We start from the raw sequence: 18,229 nt of genomic DNA on the forward strand, positions 1-18,229 counted from the left end.
GGGCTGAAACAGAGGGGCTGAAACAGAGTGCGAGAAACAGGGGCTGAAACAGAGGGGCTGAAACAGAGGGGCTGAAACAGAGGGGCTGAAATAGAGGGCGAGTAACAGAGTGGCTGAAACAGAGGGGCTGAAACAGAGGGACTGAAACAGAGGGGCTTAAACAAAGGGCGAGAAACAGAGGGGCTGAAACAGAGGGGCTGAAACAGAGGGGCTGAAACAGAGGGGCTGAAATAGAGGGCGAATAACAGAGTGGCTGAAACAGAGGGGGTTAAACAGAGGGTCTGAAACAGAGGGGCTTAAACAAAGGGCGAGAAACAGAGGGGCTGAAACAGAGGGGCTGAAACAGAGGGGCTGAAACAGAGGGCGAGAAAGAGGGGGGCTGAAACAGAGGGTGAGAAACAGAGGGGCTGAACCAGAGGGGCTGAAACAGCGGGCGAGAAATAGAGGGGCTGAAACAGAGGGGCTGAAACAGAGGGGCTGAAACAGAGTGCAAGAAACAGAGGGTCTGAAACAGAGGGGCTGAAACAGACGGCGAGAAACAGAGGGGCTGAAACAGAGGGCGAAAAACAGAGGGTCTGAAACAGAGGGGCTGAAATAGAGGGCGAGTATCAGAGGGGCTGAAACAGAGGGGCTGAAACAGAGGGGCTGAAACAGAGGGCGAGAAACAGAGGGGCTGAAACAGAGGGGCTGAAACAGAGAGGCTGAAACAGAGGGCGAGAAACAGGGGGGCTGAAACAGAGGGTGAGAAACAGAGGGGCTGAACCAGAGGGTCTGAAACAGCGGGCGAGAAACAGAGGGGCTGAAACAGAGGGGCTGAAACAGAGGGGCTGAAACAGAGGGTGAGAAACAGAGGGGCTGAAACAGACGGGCTGAAACAGAGGGGCTGAAACAGAGGGCGAGAAACAGAAGGCGAGACACAGAGGGGCTGAATCAGAGGGGCTGAAACAGAGGGGCAGAAACAGAGGGCGAGAAACAGAGGGGCTGAAACAGAGGGGCTGAAACAGAGGGGCTGAAACAGAGCGCGAGAAACAGAGGGGCTGAAACAGAGTGCGAGAAACAGAGGGGCTGAAACAGTGGGCGAGAAACAGAGGGGCTGAAACAGAGGGCGAGAAACAGAGGGGCTGAAACAGAGGGGCTGAAACAGAGGGCGAGAAACAGAGGGGCTGAAACAGAGGGGCTGAATCAGAGGGGCTGAAACAGAGGGCGAGAAACAGAGGGCGATAAACAGAGCGGCTGAAAGAGAGGGGCTGAAACAGAGGTGCTGAAACAGAGGGTGAGAAACAGAGGGGCTGATACAGAGGGCGAGAAACAGACGGGCTGAAACAGAGGCTGAAACAGAGGGCGAGAAACAAAGGGGCTGAAACAGAGTGGCTGAATCAGAGGGGCTGAAACAGAGGGGCTGAAACAGAGGGCGAGAAACAGAGGGCGAGAAACAGAGGGGCTGAAACAGAGGGGCTGAAACAGAGGGGCTGAAACAGAGGGCGAGAAACAGAGGGCGAGAAATAGAGGGGCTGAAACAGAGGGGCTGAAACAGAGGGCGAGAAACAGAGGGGCTGAAACAGAGTGGCTGAAACAGACCGTCTGAAACAGAGGGCGAGAAACAGAGGGGCTGAAACAGAGGGCGAGAAACAGAGGGGCTGAAACAGAGGGGCTGAAACAGAGCGGCTGAAACAGAGGGCGAGAAACAGAGGGGCTGAAACAGAGGGGCTGAAACAGAGGGCGAGAAACAGAGGGGCTGAAACAGAGGGGCTGAAACAGAGAGGCTGAAACAGTGGGCGAGAGACAGAGGGGCTGAAACAGAGTGCGAGAAACAGAGGGGCTGAAACAGTGGGCGAGAAACAGAGGGGCTGAAACAGAGGGCGAGAAACAGAGGGGCTGAAACAGAGGGCGAGAAACAGAGGGGCTGAAACAGAGGGGCTGAATCAGAGGGGCTGAAACAGAGGGCGAGAAACAGAGGGCGATAAACAGAGGGGCTTAAACAGAGGGGCAGAAACACAGGGGCCGAAACAGAGGGTGAGAAACAGAGGGCGAAAAACAGGGGGCGAGAAACAGAGGGGCTGCAACAGAGGTGCTGAAACAGAGGGTGAGAAACAGAGGGGCTGAAACAGAGGGCGAAAAACAGAGGGTCTGAAACAGAGGGGCTGAAATAGAGGGCGAGTAACAGAGGGGCTGAAACAGAGGGGCTGAAACAGAGGGGCTGAAACAGAGGGCGAGAAACAGAGGGGCTGAAACAGAGGGGCTGAAACAGAGAGGCTGAAACAGAGGGCGAGAAACAGGGGGGCTGAAACAGAGGGTGAGAAACAGAGGGGCTGAACCAGAGGGTCTGAAACAGCGGGCGAGAAACAGAGGGGCTGAAACAGAGGGGCTGAAACAGAGGGTGAGAAACAGAGGGTCTGAAACAGACGGGCTGAAACAGAGGGGCTGAAACAGAGGGCGAGAAACAGAGGGCGAGACACAGAGGGGCTGAATCAGAGGGGCTGAAACAGTGGGGCTGAAACAGAGTGCGAGAAACAGAGGGGCTGAAACAGAGGGGCTGAAACAGAGGGGCTGAAACAGAGCGCGAGAAACAGAGGGGCTGAAACAGAGTGCGAGAAACAGAGGGGCTGAAACAGTGGGCGAGAAACAGGGGCTGAAACATAGGGCGAGAAACAGAGGGGCTGAAACAGAGGGGCTGAAACAGAGAGCGAGAAACAGAGGGGCTGAAACAGAGGGGCTGAATCAGAGGGGCTGAAACAGAGGGCGAGAAACAGAGGGCGATAAACATAGCGGCTGAAAGATAGGGGCTGAAACATAGGTGCTGAAACAGAGGGTGAGAAACAGAGGGGCTGATACAGAGGGCGAGAAACAGACGGGCTGAAACAGAGGCTGAAACAGAGGGCGAGAAACAAAGGGGCTGAAACAGAGTGGCTGAATCAGAGGGGCTGAAACAGAGGGGCTGAAACAGAGGGCGAGAAACAGAGGGCGAGAAACAGAGGGGCTGAAACAGAGGGGCTGAAACAGAGGGGCTGAAACAGAGGGCGAGAAACAGAGGGCGAGAAATAGAGGGGCTGAAACAGAGGGGCTGAAACAGAGGGCGAGAAACAGAGGGGCTGAAACAGAGTGGCTGAAACAGACTGTCTGAAACAGAGGGCGAGAAACAGAGGGGCTGAAACAGAGGGCGAGAAACAGAGGGGCTGAAACAGAGGGGCTGAAACAGAGGGGCTGAAACAGAGGGCGAGAAACAGAGGGGCTGAAACAGAGGGGCTGAAACAGAGGGCGAGAAACAGAGGGGCTGAAACAGAGGGGCTGAAACAGAGAGGCTGAAACAGAGGGCGAGAGACAGAAGGGCTGATACAGAGTGCGAGAAACAGAGGGGCTGAAACAGTGGGCGAGAAACAGAGGGGCTGAAACAGAGGGCGAGAAACAGAGGGGCTGAAACAGATGGCGAGAAACAGAGGGGCTGAAACAGAGGGGCTGAATCAGAGGGGCTGAAACAGAGGGCGAGAAACAGAGGGCGATAAACAGAGGGGCTTAAACAGAGGGGCAGATACACAGGGGCCGAAACAGAGGGTGAGAAACAGGGCGAAAAACAGCGGGCGAGAAACAGAGGGGCTGCAACAGAGGTGCTGAAACAGAGGGTGAGAAACAGAGGGGCTGATACAGAGGGCGAGAAACAGAGGGGCTGAAACAGAGGGTGAAACAGAGGGCGAGAAACAGAGGGCCTGAAACAGAGCGACTGAATCAGAGAGGCTGAAACAGAGGGGCTGAAACAGAGGGCGAGAAACAGAGGGGCTGAAACAGAGGGGCTGAAACAGAGGGGCTGAAACAGAGGGCGAGAAACAGAGGGCGAGAAACAGAGGGGCTGAAACAGAGGGTGAGAAACCGAGGGCGAGAAACAGAGGGGCTGAACCATAGGGGCTGAATCAGACCGGCTGAAACAGAGGGCGAGAAACAGAGGGGCTGAAACAGAGCGGCTGAAACAGAGGGGCTGAAACGGGGGGCTGAAACAGATGGCGAGAAACAGAGGGGCTGAAACTGTGGGCGAGAAACAGAGGGCCTGAAACAGAGGGGCTGAAACAGAGGGGCTGGAACAGAGGGCGAGAAACAGAGGGGCTGAAACAGAGGGGCTGAAACAGAGTGCGAGAAACAGGGGCTGAAACAGAGGGGCTGAAACAGAGGGGCTGAAACAGAGGGGCTGAAATAGAGGGCGAGTAACAGAGTGGCTGAAACAGAGGGGCTGAAACAGAGGGACTGAAACAGAGGGGCTTAAACAAAGGGCGAGAAACAGAGGGGCTGAAACAGAGGGGCTGAAACAGAGGGGCTGAAACAGAGGGGCTGAAATAGAGGGCGAATAACAGAGTGGCTGAAACAGAGGGGGTTAAACAGAGGGTCTGAAACAGAGGGGCTTAAACAAAGGGCGAGAAACAGAGGGGCTGAAACAGAGGGGCTGAAACAGAGGGGCTGAAACAGAGGGCGAGAAAGAGGGGGGCTGAAACAGAGGGTGAGAAACAGAGGGGCTGAACCAGAGGGGCTGAAACAGCGGGCGAGAAATAGAGGGGCTGAAACAGAGGGGCTGAAACAGAGGGGCTGAAACAGAGTGCAAGAAACAGAGGGTCTGAAACAGAGGGGCTGAAACAGACGGCGAGAAACAGAGGGGCTGAAACAGAGGGCGAAAAACAGAGGGTCTGAAACAGAGGGGCTGAAATAGAGGGCGAGTATCAGAGGGGCTGAAACAGAGGGGCTGAAACAGAGGGGCTGAAACAGAGGGCGAGAAACAGAGGGGCTGAAACAGAGGGGCTGAAACAGAGAGGCTGAAACAGAGGGCGAGAAACAGGGGGGCTGAAACAGAGGGTGAGAAACAGAGGGGCTGAACCAGAGGGTCTGAAACAGCGGGCGAGAAACAGAGGGGCTGAAACAGAGGGGCTGAAACAGAGGGGCTGAAACAGAGGGTGAGAAACAGAGGGGCTGAAACAGACGGGCTGAAACAGAGGGGCTGAAACAGAGGGCGAGAAACAGAAGGCGAGACACAGAGGGGCTGAATCAGAGGGGCTGAAACAGAGGGGCAGAAACAGAGGGCGAGAAACAGAGGGGCTGAAACAGAGGGGCTGAAACAGAGGGGCTGAAACAGAGCGCGAGAAACAGAGGGGCTGAAACAGAGTGCGAGAAACAGAGGGGCTGAAACAGTGGGCGAGAAACAGAGGGGCTGAAACAGAGGGCGAGAAACAGAGGGGCTGAAACAGAGGGGCTGAAACAGAGGGCGAGAAACAGAGGGGCTGAAACAGAGGGGCTGAATCAGAGGGGCTGAAACAGAGGGCGAGAAACAGAGGGCGATAAACAGAGCGGCTGAAAGAGAGGGGCTGAAACAGAGGTGCTGAAACAGAGGGTGAGAAACAGAGGGGCTGATACAGAGGGCGAGAAACAGACGGGCTGAAACAGAGGCTGAAACAGAGGGCGAGAAACAAAGGGGCTGAAACAGAGTGGCTGAATCAGAGGGGCTGAAACAGAGGGGCTGAAACAGAGGGCGAGAAACAGAGGGCGAGAAACAGAGGGGCTGAAACAGAGGGGCTGAAACAGAGGGGCTGAAACAGAGGGCGAGAAACAGAGGGCGAGAAATAGAGGGGCTGAAACAGAGGGGCTGAAACAGAGGGCGAGAAACAGAGGGGCTGAAACAGAGTGGCTGAAACAGACCGTCTGAAACAGAGGGCGAGAAACAGAGGGGCTGAAACAGAGGGCGAGAAACAGAGGGGCTGAAACAGAGGGGCTGAAACAGAGCGGCTGAAACAGAGGGCGAGAAACAGAGGGGCTGAAACAGAGGGGCTGAAACAGAGGGCGAGAAACAGAGGGGCTGAAACAGAGGGGCTGAAACAGAGAGGCTGAAACAGTGGGCGAGAGACAGAGGGGCTGAAACAGAGTGCGAGAAACAGAGGGGCTGAAACAGTGGGCGAGAAACAGAGGGGCTGAAACAGAGGGCGAGAAACAGAGGGGCTGAAACAGAGGGCGAGAAACAGAGGGGCTGAAACAGAGGGGCTGAATCAGAGGGGCTGAAACAGAGGGCGAGAAACAGAGGGCGATAAACAGAGGGGCTTAAACAGAGGGGCAGAAACACAGGGGCCGAAACAGAGGGTGAGAAACAGAGGGCGAAAAACAGGGGGCGAGAAACAGAGGGGCTGCAACAGAGGTGCTGAAACAGAGGGTGAGAAACAGAGGGGCTGAAACAGAGGGCGAAAAACAGAGGGTCTGAAACAGAGGGGCTGAAATAGAGGGCGAGTAACAGAGGGGCTGAAACAGAGGGGCTGAAACAGAGGGGCTGAAACAGAGGGCGAGAAACAGAGGGGCTGAAACAGAGGGGCTGAAACAGAGAGGCTGAAACAGAGGGCGAGAAACAGGGGGGCTGAAACAGAGGGTGAGAAACAGAGGGGCTGAACCAGAGGGTCTGAAACAGCGGGCGAGAAACAGAGGGGCTGAAACAGAGGGGCTGAAACAGAGGGTGAGAAACAGAGGGGCTGAAACAGACGGGCTGAAACAGAGGGGCTGAAACAGAGGGTGAGAAACAGAGGGCGAGACACAGAGGGGCTGAATCAGAGTGGCTGAAACAGTGGGGCTGAAACAGAGTGCGAGAAACAGAGGGGCTGAAACAGAGGGGCTGAAACAGAGGGGCTGAAACAGAGCGCGAGAAACAGAGGGGCTGAAACAGAGTGCGAGAAACAGAGGGGCTGAAACAGTGGGCGAGAAACAGGGGCTGAAACATAGGGCGAGAAACAGAGGGGCTGAAACAGAGGGGCTGAAACAGAGAGCGAGAAACAGAGGGGCTGAAACAGAGGGGCTGAATCAGAGGGGCTGAAACAGAGGGCGAGAAACAGAGGGCGATAAACATAGCGGCTGAAAGATAGGGGCTGAAACATAGGTGCTGAAACAGAGGGTGAGAAACAGAGGGGCTGATACAGAGGGCGAGAAACAGACGGGCTGAAACAGAGGCTGAAACAGAGGGCGAGAAACAAAGGGGCTGAAACAGAGTGGCTGAATCAGAGGGGCTGAAACAGAGGGGCTGAAACAGAGGGCGAGAAACAGAGGGCGAGAAACAGAGGGGCTGAAACAGAGGGGCTGAAACAGAGGGGCTGAAACAGAGGGCGAGAAACAGAGGGCGAGAAATAGAGGGGCTGAAACAGAGGGGCTGAAACAGAGGGCGAGAAACAGAGGGGCTGAAACAGAGTGGCTGAAACAGACTGTCTGAAACAGAGGGCGAGAAACAGAGGGGCTGAAACAGAGGGCGAGAAACAGAGGGGCTGAAACAGAGGGGCTGAAACAGAGGGGCTGAAACAGAGGGCGAGAAACAGAGGGGCTGAAACAGAGGGGCTGAAACAGAGGGCGAGAAACAGAGGGGCTGAAACAGAGGGGCTGAAACAGAGAGGCTGAAACAGAGGGCGAGAGACAGAAGGGCTGATACAGAGTGCGAGAAACAGAGGGGCTGAAACAGTGGGCGAGAAACAGAGGGGCTGAAACAGAGGGCGAGAAACAGAGGGGCTGAAACAGATGGCGAGAAACAGAGGGGCTGAAACAGAGGGGCTGAATCAGAGGGGCTGAAACAGAGGGCGAGAAACAGAGGGCGATAAACAGAGGGGCTTAAACAGAGGGGCAGATACACAGGGGCCGAAACAGAGGGTGAGAAACAGAGGGCGAAAAACAGCGGGCGAGAAACAGAGGGGCTGCAACAGAGGTGCTGAAACAGAGGGTGAGAAACAGAGGGGCTGATACAGAGGGCGAGAAACAGAGGGGCTGAAACAGAGGGTGAAACAGAGGGCGAGAAACAGAGGGCCTGAAACAGAGCGACTGAATCAGAGAGGCTGAAACAGAGGGGCTGAAACAGAGGGCGAGAAACAGAGGGGCTGAAACAGAGGGGCTGAAACAGAGGGGCTGAAACAGAGGGCGAGAAACAGAGGGCGAGAAACAGAGGGGCTGAAACAGAGGGTGAGAAACCGAGGGCGAGAAACAGAGGGGCTGAACCATAGGGGCTGAATCAGACCGGCTGAAACAGAGGGCGAGAAACAGAGGGGCTGAAACAGTGGGCGAGATACTGAGGGGCTGAAACAGAGGGGCTGAAACAGAGGGGCTGAAACAGAGGGTGAGAAACAGAGGGGCTGAAACAGAGTGCGAGAAACAGAGGGGCTGAAACAGAGGGGCTGAAACAGAGGGGCTGAAACAGAGGGCGAGAAACAGGGGGGCTGAAACAGAGGGTGAGAAATAGAGGGGCTGAACCAGAGGGGCTGAAACAGCGGGCGAGAAACAGAGGGGCTGAAACAGAGGGGCTGAAACAGAGGGGCTGAAACAGAGGGTGAGAAACAGAGGGGCTGAAACAGATGGGCTGAAACAGAGGGACTGAAACAGAGGGCGAGAAACAGAGGGGCTGAAACAGAGGGGCTGAAACAGAGAGGCTGAAACAGAGGGCGAGAAACAGGGGGGCTGAAACAGAGGCTGAGAAACAGAGGGGCTGAACCAGTGGGTCTGAAACAGCGGGCGAGAAAGAGAGGGGCTGAAACAGAGGGGCTGAAACAGAGGGTCTGAAACAGAGGGTGAGAAACAGAGGGGCTGAAACAGACGGGCTGAAACAGAGGGGCTGAAACAGAGGGCGAGAAACAGAGGGCGAGACACAGAGGGGCTGAATCAGAGGGGCTGAAACAGAGGGGCTGAAACAGAGTGCGAGAAACAGAGGGGCTGAAACAGAGGGGCTGAAACAGAGGGGCTGAAACAGAGCGCGAGAAACAGAGGGGCTGAATCAGAGTGCGAGAAACAGAGGGGCTGAAACAGTGGGCGAGAAACAGAGGGGCTGAAACAGAGGGCGAGAAACAGAGGGGCTGAAACAGAGGGGCTGAAAGAGAGGGGCTGAAACAGAGGTGCTGAAACAGAGGGTGAGAAACAGAGGGGCTGATACAGAGGGCGAGAAACAGACGGGCTGAAACAGAGGCTGAAACAGAGGGCGAGAAACAAAGGGGCTGAAACAGAGTGGCTGAATCAGAGGGGCTGAAACAGAGGGGCTGAAACAGAGGGCGAGAAACAGAGGGCGAGAAACAGAGGGGCTGAAACAGAGGGGCTGAAACAGAGGGGCTGAAACAGAGGGCGAGAAACAGAGGGCGAGAAATAGAGGGGCTGAAACAGAGGGGCTGAAACAGAGGGCGAGAAACAGAGGGGCTGAAACAGAGTGGCTGAAACAGACCGTCTGAAACAGAGGGCGAGAAACAGAGGGGCTGAAACAGAGGGCGAGAAACAGAGGGGCTGAAACAGAGGGGCTGAAACAGAGCGGCTGAAACAGAGGGCGAGAAACAGAGGGGCTGAAACAGAGGGGCTGAAACAGAGGGCGAGAAACAGAGGGGCTGAAACAGAGGGGCTGAAACAGAGAGGCTGAAACAGAGGGCGAGAGACAGAGGGGCTGAAACAGAGTGCGAGAAACAGAGGGGCTGAAACAGTGGGCGAGAAACAGAGGGGCTGAAACAGAGGGCGAGAAACAGAGGGGCTGAAACAGAGGGCGAGAAACAGAGGGGCTGAAACAGAGGGCGAGAAACAGAGGGCGATAAACAGAGGGGCTTAAACAGAGGGGCAGAAACACAGGGGCCGAAACAGAGGGTGAGAAACAGAGGGCGAAAAACAGGGGGCGAGAAACAGAGGGGCTGCAACAGAGGTGCTGAAACAGAGGGTGAGAAACAGAGGGGCTGATACAGAGGGCGAGAAACAGAGGGGCTGAAACAGAGGATGAAACAGAGGGCGAGAAACAGAGGGCCTGAAACAGAGCGACTGAATCAGAGAGGCTGAAACAGAGGGGCTGAAACAGAGGGCGAGAAACAGAGGGCGAGAAACAGAGGGGCTGAAACAGAGGGGCTGAAACAGAGGGGCTGAAACAGAGGGCGAGAAACAGAGGGCGAGAAACAGAGGGGCTGAAACAGAGGGTGAGAAACCGAGGGCGAGAAACAGAGGGGCTGAACCATAGGGGCTGAATCAGACCGGCTGAAACAGAGGGCGAGAAACAGAGGGGCTGAAACAGAGGGCGAGATACTGAGGGGCTGAAACAGAGGGGCTGAAACAGAGGGGCTGAGACAGAGTGCGAGAAACAGAGGGGCTGAAACAGAGTGCGAGAAACAGAGGGGCTGAAACAGAGGGGCTGAAACAGAGGGGCTGAAACAGAGGGCGAGAAACAGAGGGTCTGAACCAGAGGGTGAGAAACAGAGGGGCTGAACCATAGGGGCTGAATCAGAACGGCTGAAACAGAGGGCGAGAAACAGAGGGGCTGGAACAGAGGGGCTGAAACAAAGGGGCTGAAACAGAGGGTAAGAAACAGAGGGCGAGAAACAGAGTTGGTAAAACAGAGGGGCTGAAACAGAGGGCGAGAAACAGAGGGCGAGACACAGAGGGGCTGAATCAGAGGGGCTGAAACAGAGTGGCTGAAACAGAGTGCGAGAAACAGAGGGGCTGAAACAGAGGGGCTGAAACAGAGGGGCTGAAGCAGAGCGCGAGAAACAGAGGGGCTGAAACAGAGTGCGAGAAACAGAGGGGCTGAAACAGTGGGCGAGAAACAGAGGGGCTGAAACAGAGGGGCTGAATCAGAGGGGCTGAAACAGAGGGGCTGAAACAGAGGGCGAGAAACAGAGGGGCTGAAACAGAGGGGCTGAATCAGAGGGGCTGAAACAGAGGGCGAGAAACAGAGGGCGATAAACAGAGCGGCTGAAAGAGAGGGGCTGAAACAGAGGTGCTGAAACAGAGGGTGAGAAACAGAGGGGCTGATACAGAGGGCGAGAAACAGACGGGCTGAAACAGAGGCTGAAACAGAGGGCGAGAAACAAAGGGGCTGAAACAGAGTGGCTGAATCAGAGGGGCTGAAACAGAGGGGCTGAAACAGAGGGCGAGAAACAGAGGGCGAGAAACAGAGGGGCTGAAACAGAGGGGCTGAAACAGAGGGGCTGAAACAGAGGGCGAGAAACAGAGGGCGAGAAATAGAGGGGCTGAAACAGAGGGGCTGAAACAGAGGGCGAGAAACAGAGGGGCTGAAACAGAGTGGCTGAAACAGACCGTCTGAAACAGAGGGCGAGAAACAGAGGGGCTGAAACAGAGGGCGAGAAACAGAGGGGCTGAAACAGAGCGGCTGAAACAGAGGGCGAGAAACAGAGGGGCTGAAACAGAGGGGCTGAAACAGAGAGGCTGAAACAGAGGGCGAGAGACAGAGGGGCTGAAACAGAGTGCGAGAAACAGAGGGGCTGAAACAGAGGGGCTGAAACAGAGCGGCTGAAACAGAGGGCGAGAAACAGAGGGGCTGAAACAGAGGGGCTGAAACAGAGGGCGAGAAACAGAGGGGCTGAAACAGAGGGGCTGAAACAGAGAGGCTGAAACAGAGGGCGAGAGACAGAGGGGCTGAAACAGAGTGCGAGAAACAGAGGGGCTGAAACAGTGGGCGTGAAACAGAGGGGCTGAAACAGAGGGCGAGAAACAGAGGGGCTGAAACAGAGGGCGAGAAACAGAGGGGCTGAAACAGAGGGGCTGAATCAGAGGGGCTGAAACAGAGGGCGAGAAACAGAGGGCGATAAACAGAGGGGCTTAAACAGAGGGGCAGAAACACAGGGGCCGAAACAGAGGGTGAGAAACAGAGGGCGAAAAACAGGGGGCGAGAAACAGAGGGGCTGCAACAGAGGTGCTGAAACAGAGGGTGAGAAACAGAGGGGCTGATACAGAGGGCGAGAAACAGAGGGGCTGAAACAGAGGATGAAACAGAGGGCGAGAAACAGAGGGCCTGAAACAGAGCGACTGAATCAGAGAGGCTGAAACAGAGGGGCTGAAACAGAGGGCGAGAAACAGAGGGCGAGAAACAGAGGGGCTGAAACAGAGGGGCTGAAACAGAGGGGCTGAAACAGAGGGTGAGAAACAGAGGGCGAGAAACAGAGGGGCTGATACAGAGGGTGAGAAACCGAAGGCGAGAAACAGAGGGGCTGAACCATAGGGGCTGAATCAGACCGGCTGAAACAGAGGGCGAGAAACAGAGGGGCTGAAACAGAGGGCGAGATACTGAGGGGCTGAAACAGAGGGGCTGAAACAGAGGGGCTGAAACAGAGGGCGAGAAACAGAGGGGCTGAAACAGAGTGCGAGAAACAGAGGGGCTGGAACAGAGGGGCTGAAACAAAGGGGCTGAAACAGAGGGTAAGAAACAGAGGGCGAGAAACAGAGTGGCTAAAACAGAGGGGCTGAATCAGAGGGTCTGAAACAGAGGGGCTGAAACAGAGGGCGAGAAACAGAGGGCGAGAAACAGAGCGGCTGAAACAGAGGGGCTGAAACAGCGGGGCTGAAACAGAGGGGCTGAAACAGAGGGCGAGAAACAGAGGGCGAGAAACAGAGGGGCTGAAACAGAGGGGCTGAAACAGAGGGCGAGAAACAGAGGGACTGAAACAGAGAGACTGAAACAGACCGGCTGAAACAGAGGGCGAGAAACAGAGGGGCTGAAACAGAGGGCGAGACATAGAGGGGCTGAAACAGAGGGGCTGAAAGAGAGGGGCTGAAACAGAGGGCGAGAAACAGAGGGGCTGAAACAGAGTGCGAGAAACAGCGGGGCTGAAACAGAGGGGCTGAAACAGAGGGGCTGAAACAGAGGGCGAGAAACAGAGGGCGAGAAACAGAGGGCGCGAAACAGAGGGGCTGAAACAGAAGGGCGAGAAACAGAGGGGCTGAAACAGAGGGCGAGAAACAGAGGGGCTGAAACAGAGGGGCTGAAACAGAGGGGCTGTAACAGAGTGCGATAAACAGAGGGGCTGAAACAGAGGGGCTGAAACAGAGGGCGAGAAACAGGGGCTGAAACAGAGAGGCGCGAAACCGAGGGGCTGACACAGAGGGGCTGAAAAAGAGGGGCTGAAACAGAGGGGCTGAAACAGGGGGGCTGAAACAGATGGCGAGAAACAGAGGGGCTGAAACAGAGGGTGAGAAACAGAGGGGCTGATACTGTGGGCGGGTAACAGAGGGGCTGAAACAGAGGGGCTGAAACAGAGGGACTGGAACAGCGGGCGAGAAACAGAGGGGCTGAAACAGAGGGGCTGGAACAGAGGGGCTGAAACAGAGTGCGAGCAACAGGGGCTGAGACAGAAAGGGCTGAAACAGAGGGCGAGAAACAGAGGGGCTGAAACATAGGGGCTGAAACAGAGGGCGAGAAACAGATGGGCTGAAATAGAGGGGCTGAAACAGAGGGGCTGAAGCAGAGGGGCTGAAATAGAGGGCGAGTAACAGAGGGGCTGAAACAGAGGGGCTGAAACAGAGGGGCTGAAACAGAGTGCGAGAAACAGAGGGGCTGAAACAGAGGGGCTGAAACAGAGGGGCTGAAACAGAGGGCGAGAAACAGAGGGCGAGAAACAGGGGGCGCGAAACAGAGGGGCTGAAACAGAGGGTGAGAAACAGAGGGGCTGAAACAGAGGGCGAGAAACAGAGGGGCTGAAACAGAGGGCGAGAAACAGAGGGGCTGAAACAGAGGGCGAGAAACAGAGGGAGAGAAACAGAGGGGCTGAAACAAAGGGCGAGAAAAAGAGGGGCTGAAACAGAGGGTGAGAAACAGAGGGGCTGAAACAGAGGGCAAGTAACAGAGGGGCTCAAACAGACGGGCTGAAACAGAGGGCGAGAAACTGAGGGGCTGAAACAGAGGGCGAGAAACAGAGGGGCTGAAACTGAGCGCGAGAAACAGAGGGGCTGAAACAGAGGGGCTGAAACAGAGGGGCTGGAACAGAGGGGGAGAAACAGAGGGGGTGAAACAGAGGGGCTGAAACAGAGGGGCTGAAACAGAGTGCGATAAACAGAGGAGCTGAAACAGAGGGACTGAAACAGAGGGCGAGAAACAGAGGGGCTGAAACAGAGGGGCGCGAAACCGTGGGGCTGACACAGAGGGGCTGAAACAGAGCGGCTGAAACAGAGGGGCTGAAACGGGGGGCTGAAACAGATGGCGAGAAACAGAGGCGCTGAAACTGTGGGCGAGAAACAGAGGGGCTGAAACAGAGGGGCTGAAACAGAGGGGCTGGAACAGAGGGCGAGAAACAGAGGGGCTGAAACAGAGGGGCTGAAACAGAGTGCGAGAAACAGGGGCTGAAACAGAGAGGCTGAAACAGAGGGGCTGAAACAGAGGGGCTGAAATAGAGGGCGAGTAACAGAGTGGCTGAAACAGAGGGGCTGAAACAGAGGGACTGAAACAGAGGGGCTTAAACAAAGGGCGAGAAACAGAGGGGCTGAAACAGAGGGGCTGAAACAGAGGGGCTGAAACAGAGGGCGAGTAACAGAGTGGCTGAAACAGAGGGGCTGAAACAGAGGGGCTGAAACAGAGGGGCTGAAATAGAGGGCGAGTAACAGAGTGGCTGAAACAGAGGGGCTGAAACAGAGGGTCTGAAACAGAGGGGCTTAAACAAAGGGCGAGAAACAGAGGGGCTGAAACAGAGGGGCTGAAACAGAGGGGCTGAAACAGAGGGGCTGAAACAGAGGGCGAGAAACAGAGGGGCTGAAACAGAGGGGCTGAAACAGAGGGCGAGAAACAGAGGGGCTGAAACAGAGGGGCTGAAACAGAGGGCGAGAAACAGAGGGGCTGAAACAGAGGGGCTGAATCAGAGGGGCTGAAACAGAGGGCGAGAAACAGAGGGCGATAAACAGAGCGGCTGAAAGAGAGGGGCTGAAACAGAGGTGCTGAAACAGAGGGTGAGAAACAGAGGGGCTGATACAGAGGGCGAGAAACAGACGGGCTGAAACAGAGGCTGAAACAGAGGGCGAGAAACAAAGGGGCTGAAACAGAGTGGCTGAATCAGAGGGGCTGAAACAGAGGGGCTGAAACAGAGGGCGAGAAACAGAGGGCGAGAAACAGAGGGGCTGAAACAGAGGGGCTGAAACAGAGGGGCTGAAACAGAGGGCGAGAAACAAAGGGCGAGAAATAGAGGGGCTGAAACAGAGGGGCTGAAACAGAGGGCGAGAAACAGAGGGGCTGAAACAGAGTGGCTGAAACAGACCGTCTGAAACAGAGGGCGAGAAACAGAGGGGCTGAAACAGAGGGCGAGAAACAGAGGGGCTGAAACAGAGCGGCTGAAACAGAGGGCGAGAAACAGAGGGGCTGAAACAGAGGGGCTGAAACAGAGAGGCTGAAACAGAGGGCGAGAGACAGAGGGGCTGAAACAGAGTGCGAGAAACAGAGGGGCTGAAACAGAGGGGCTGAAACAGAGCGGCTGAAACAGAGGGCGAGAAACAGAGGGGCTGAAACAGAGGGGCTGAAACAGAGGGCGAGAAACAGAGGGGCTGAAACAGAGGGGCTGAAACAGAGAGGCTGAAACAGAGGGCGAGAGACAGAGGGGCTGAAACAGAGTGCGAGAAACAGAGGGGCTGAAACAGTGGGCGTGAAACAGAGGGGCTGAAACAGAGGGCGAGAAACAGAGGGGCTGAAACAGAGGGCGAGAAACAGAGGGGCTGAAACAGAGGGGCTGAATCAGAGGGGCTGAAACAGAGGGCGAGAAACAGAGGGCGATAAACAGAGGGGCTTAAACAGAGGGGCAGAAACACAGGGGCCGAAACAGGGGGTGAGAAACAGAGGGCGAAAAACAGGGGGCGAGAAACAGAGGGGCTGCAACAGAGGTGCTGAAACAGAGGGTGAGAAACAGAGGGGCTGATACAGAGGGCGAGAAACAGAGGGGCTGAAACAGAGGATGAAACAGAGGGCGAGAAACAGAGGGCCTGAAACAGAGCGACTGAATCAGAGAGGCTGAAACAGAGGGGCTGAAACAGAGGGCGAGAAACAGAGGGCGAGAAACAGAGGGGCTGAAACAGAGGGGCTGAAACAGAGGGGCTGAAACAGAGGGTGAGAAACAGAGGGCGAGAAACAGAGGGGCTGATACAGAGGGTGAGAAACCGAGGGCGAGAAACAGAGGGGCTGAACCATAGGGGCTGAATCAGACCGGCTGAAACAGAGGGCGAGAAACAGAGGGGCTGAAACAGAGGGCGAGATACTGAGGGGCTGAAACAGAGGGGCTGAAACAGAGGGGCTGAAACAGAGGGCGAGAAACAGAGGGGCTGAAACAGAGTGCGAGAAACAGAGGGGCTGGAACAGAGGGGCTGAAACAAAGGGGCTGAAACAGAGGGTAAGAAACAGAGGGCGAGAAACAGAGTGGCTAAAACAGAGGGGCTGAATCAGAGGGTCTGAAACAGAGGGGCTGAAACAGAGGGCGAGAAACAGAGGGCGAGAAACAGAGCGGCTGAAACAGAGGGGCTGAAACAGCGGGGCTGAAACAGAGGGGCTGAAACAGAGGGCGAGAAACAGAGGGCGAGAAACAGAGGGGCTGAAACAGAGGGGCTGAAACAGAGGGCGAGAAACAGAGGGACTGAAACAGAGAGACTGAAACAGACCGGCTGAAACAGAGGGCGAGAAACAGAGGGGCTGAAACAGAGGGCGAGACATAGAGGGGCTGAAACAGAGGGGCTGAAAGAGAGGGGCTGAAACAGAGGGCGAGAAACAGAGGGGCTGAAACAGAGTGCGAGAAACAGCGGGGCTGAAACAGAGGGGCTGAAAAAGAGGGGCTGAAACAGAGGGCGAGAAACAGAGGGCGAGAAACAGAGGGCGCGAAACAGAGGGGCTGAAACAGAGGGCGAGAAACAGAGGGGCTGAAACAGAGGGCGAGAAACAGAGGGGCTGAAACAGAGGGGCTGAAACAGAGGGGTTGTAACAGAGTGCGATAAACAGAGGGGCTGAAACAGAGGGGCTGAAACAGAGGGCGAGAAACAGGGGCTGAAACAGAGAGGCGCGAAACCGAGGGGCTGACACAGAGGGGCTGAAAAAGAGGGGCTGAAACAGAGGGGCTGAAACAGGGGGGCTGAAACAGATGGCGAGAAACAGAGGGGCTGAAACAGAGGGTGAGAAACAGAGGGGCTGATACTGTGGGCGGGTAACAGAGGGGCTGAAACAGAGGGGCTGAAACAGAGGGACTGGAACAGCGGGCGAGAAACAGAGGGGCTGAAACAGAGGGGCTGGAACAGAGGGGCTGAAACAGAGTGCGAGCAACAGGGGCTGAGACAGAAAGGGCTGAAACAGAGGGCGAGAAACAGAGGGGCTGAAACATAGGGGCTGAAACAGAGGGCGAGAAACAGATGGGCTGAAATAGAGGGGCTGAAACAGAGGGGCTGAAGCAGAGGGGCTGAAATAGAGGGCGAGTAACAGAGGGGCTGAAACAGAGGGGCTGAAACAGAGGGGCTGAAACAGAGTGCGAGAAACAGAGGGGCTGAAACAGAGGGGCTGAAACAGAGGGGCTGAAACAGAGGGCGAGAAACAGAGGGCGAGAAACAGGGGGCGCGAAACAGAGGGGCTGAAACAGAGGGTGAGAAACAGAGGGGCTGAAACAGAGGGCGAGAAACAGAGGGGCTGAAACAGAGGGCGAGAAACAGAGGGGCTGAAACAGAGGGCGAGAAACAGAGGGAGAGAAACAGAGGGGCTGAAACAAAGGGCGAGAAAAAGAGGGGCTGAAACAGAGGGTGAGAAACAGAGGGGCTGAAACAGAGGGCAAGTAACAGAGGGGCTCAAACAGACGGGCTGAAACAGAGGGCGAGAAACTGAGGGGCTGAAACAGAGGGCGAGAAACAGAGGGGCTGAAACTGAGCGCGAGAAACAGAGGGGCTGAAACAGAGGGGCTGAAACAGAGGGGCTGGAACAGAGGGGGAGAAACAGAGGGGGTGAAACAGAGGGGCTGAAACAGAGGGGCTGAAACAGAGTGCGATAAACAGAGGAGCTGAAACAGAGGGACTGAAACAGAGGGCGAGAAACAGAGGGGCTGAAACAGAGGGGCGCGAAACCGTGGGGCTGACACAGAGGGGCTGAAACAGAGCGGCTGAAACAGAGGGGCTGAAACGGGGGGCTGAAACAGATGGCGAGAAACAGAGGCGCTGAAACTGTGGGCGAGAAACAGAGGGGCTGAAACAGAGGGGCTGAAACAGAGGGGCTGGAACAGAGGGCGAGAAACAGAGGGGCTGAAACAGAGGGGCTGAAACAGAGTGCGAGAAACAGGGGCTGAAACAGAGAGGCTGAAACAGAGGGGCTGAAACAGAGGGGCTGAAATAGAGGGCGAGTAACAGAGTGGCTGAAACAGAGGGGCTGAAACAGAGGGACTGAAACAGAGGGGCTTAAACAAAGGGCGAGAAACAGAGGGGCTGAAACAGAGGGGCTGAAACAGAGGGGCTGAAACAGAGGGCGAGTAACAGAGTGGCTGAAACAGAGGGGCTGAAACAGAGG

The sequence above is a fragment of the Chiloscyllium punctatum genome, chromosome 21, assembly GCF_047496795.1.
Source record: "Chiloscyllium punctatum isolate Juve2018m chromosome 21, sChiPun1.3, whole genome shotgun sequence".
Lineage (NCBI taxonomy): Eukaryota > Metazoa > Chordata > Chondrichthyes > Orectolobiformes > Hemiscylliidae > Chiloscyllium > Chiloscyllium punctatum.